This window comes from Sinocyclocheilus anshuiensis, unplaced genomic scaffold (genome assembly GCF_001515605.1).
Source record: "Sinocyclocheilus anshuiensis isolate Anshui unplaced genomic scaffold, SAMN03320099.WGS_v1.1 scaffold415, whole genome shotgun sequence".
NCBI classification, from domain to species: domain Eukaryota; kingdom Metazoa; phylum Chordata; class Actinopteri; order Cypriniformes; family Cyprinidae; genus Sinocyclocheilus; species Sinocyclocheilus anshuiensis.
The window spans coordinates 314,141-317,038 of record NW_015552655.1 but is presented as its reverse complement, the minus strand read 5'-3'; the positions used below and the strand labels follow the sequence as shown (position 1 = coordinate 317,038).

The following is a 2,898-nucleotide window of genomic DNA, read 5'->3' as shown; positions in this document are numbered from 1 at the left end:
GGAGCCCTTCCTGGGCTGAACTGGGGATCGGGAGCCCTTCCTAGGCTCTGCGGGGGATCGGGAGCCCTCCGTGGGCTATACTCGGGAACCGGGAGCCCTTCCTGGGCTCTGCGGGGGATCGGGAGCCCTTCCTGGGCTCGGCGGGGGATCTGGAGCCCCTCCTGGGCTGAACTGGGGATCGGGAGCCCCGCCTGGGCTGAACTGGGGATCGGCGGAACGGGAGCCCTCCGTGGGCTACACTCGGGACCTGGGCAAGGCGTGGTCGGCGAACTGGAGTGTTGAAAGTTGGCGGGCTTGCCACATTAATGTCCGATGGGCTTGCCATATGCGTGGCCAGTGAACTTGACTTGGCGCGACTGGCAAGCTTAACATCTGGGCGGCTTGGTTCTGAGCATCCGGCGGGCTTGTCATCGGCGAGGCCAGCGGGCTGGAGATAGCCCCGGCTGATGGGCTTGACATCGGCCCGGTCAGCGGGCTGGAGAAAGCCCCGGCTGGCGGGCTTGACAACAGCGCGGCCGGCACGCTTCACAGTGCGGTCTTCCATCCGCGGAGACAAACGGGACAAAATGGAAAACAAAAGACTGTTCAAAAACAAAAATAAAACATGGGAGAAGGAGCGCCGCTTACTGTTTTTGGTCAGTCGTTCTGTCACGGTTCACACACACGAGGAAGACATCATCGACACATCAGGATGACGTTCAACGACTGACAAATGGACAAGAACTAGAACACACCAACACTGGAGCGAGCTCTGGGGCTGGAGCCGACACTGGAGCGAGCTCTGGGGCTGGAGCCGACACCCTTCTCCTCGCCCCTAGCATCCTCTTCTGGATCGGGGGGAAAAGGCATGGTCGGCGAACTGGAGTGTTGAACGTATGGCGGGCTTGCCACATTAATGTCCGGAGGGCTTGCCATATACGCTGCCGGCGGGCTTGCCATCTGAACACTTGGCGGGCCGGTTCTGAACGTCCGGCAGGCCACAGGAACTGATGAAGACAAGGGACACCTGGAACTAATGACAATTAACATAGGAAACACCTGGGAACAATGAATTCAAAACACGAGACAGAAACTGGATGACGGAGCATATAGGGAGCAAAGACACACACAAAACCTGGCCCAGAGTCTGACACCTATAATTCATTGTATAAATTAAAACCTTTTTAAAAACAGCCTAACCTTTTATTATCATCACAGCGAGTCAGTTATGCGGTGATGCGCTATGAAAGTAGGCTATTGCGGGACAAATTAATTGTAATTTAACAATAAAAGTAACTTAATAATAATAGGCCTAATAATAAGAATGCACAGGCCTAACTAGAAATGCCAAATCCTCTTAATATTGCCCATATTTGATGCTTTTGACAATATCTCTGGCTATTGTGACACATAATATGAGCAACCCAGCACAGGGAGGTTGGCCTACATGTTAACATTTTGTTGAGCTCTTCTGTAGACAAGATGCCTTTTGTGAGAAAAAAAAATTATTTTAATTATTTAGCAGCACATTGCTTTGTAACATAGACTCCGCATGACAGATACCTGTCCATAAAAGAGTAAGACTAGGCCTATGCTTCAAAAACATGTTTATTGAAAAAATCTAAAAGCACAATATCTCACTTTCGGTGACTGACCGCAGCTCAAATCCACTTTACGTTTAATGCAGGAGTGTGGGTAAATTAGACTAGAACAAACTCCCTTAACTGTATGTATGCTTACTGAACAGTGTACCGAGGTAAAGAATATGTAGACCTAACAAAAAACGGTACATTTGTGTGTGAGATTGTGTCTATGTATGACAATGGTGACAAATCATTGTTTTTGATGCCAAAAGCGCCGTCAGTATTTACTTTTTTTAACTTTCACTTTCTGTATAGTGAATTGACTGAGGTTAAGATGTTCACCGGCATATCTTTTGCGCAACGTTTGCACGTTGCTTTTGTGATATCCATTGGCTCGCCTTCATGGTTTAAAACAGAAATATTTCCCGGAGGGGGGCGCTGCCGCTGCTGTATGCTATCATTATCTGACATAAAGAGAACGCACTTATTCAGTCGCGCCTGAAATATGCGCATGCAAAATACAGATATGAGGAAGTCCAGAATCAACAATGAAATTTAAATTAATAAATAAACATGATTATGACAATATGTTTATGGCAAATATATTTGTGATCATCAAGCAGTCTCTTGTATTTTTAAAGATTAATGCAGCTAGGAATAAAGTAGCATTACACATAAATCTATAAAAAGTCTATATTTCTGCATCTTCAGAATACTTCGGATCACAAAGGGATGTTATTTCAAATACTCGCCGTTAATTTTTGAGCTAAGAAAATGTTTTAAAACATAATGTTAGCTGCTAGATATGAAAAAATGGAAATTGGCAATGGGCATTGGTGCCGGTTCAATCCGTATGTTTTATACAATGCTGTCCTTCGTTCATTTATATGGGTGGTTCTTACAGTTATAATGCAATAAATCAGTTTTACTTACTGTTTTTGATCCTTCGGTTCCAAATGACTTTAAATACTTGCAGGCAAACAGTCGACTGATGGCAACGCCCTTATGGTCATGTGATTTATAGGAAAATACGCTGTTTGATGGAGAAGGGTCCAAAAGGGTCTGGCTGCAGCTGGCGCTTGCACTCTCAGACGTGCATTCTCAGGCTTGCACTCTCAGACACTTGCACTTCGCTAGCGACGTCACTTGCAGTCTTTATTTTTTATGTTGCTCTATTTATTGATTACTTTTTGTTTGAATCTCTCAACATTTTACAACAGTATAGCCAGGTGGTGAAGACAAGAAAAAAGAAACTAAATTACGAAGTCACTTGCAATCGCCACTTGCACTCTGCCATACCTGCGACGTCACTTGCAATCGACACAAATCGTGCGTG

General features: G+C 45.7%; 1 protein-coding gene across 1 annotated transcript in view; it reads right to left on the bottom strand.

The window, feature by feature from the left end:
* The window catches only part of LOC107667199 (uncharacterized), an 8,324-nt gene extending 5,780 nt beyond the window's left edge, over positions 1–2,544 (bottom strand). Inside the window, exon 1 of the mRNA XM_016458803.1 lies at positions 2,496–2,544. The gene's annotated coding sequence lies outside the window, so the exon portion shown is untranslated. The remainder of the gene's footprint in view (positions 1–2,495) is intronic.
* Between the last annotated feature and the right edge of the window lie 354 nt (positions 2,545–2,898).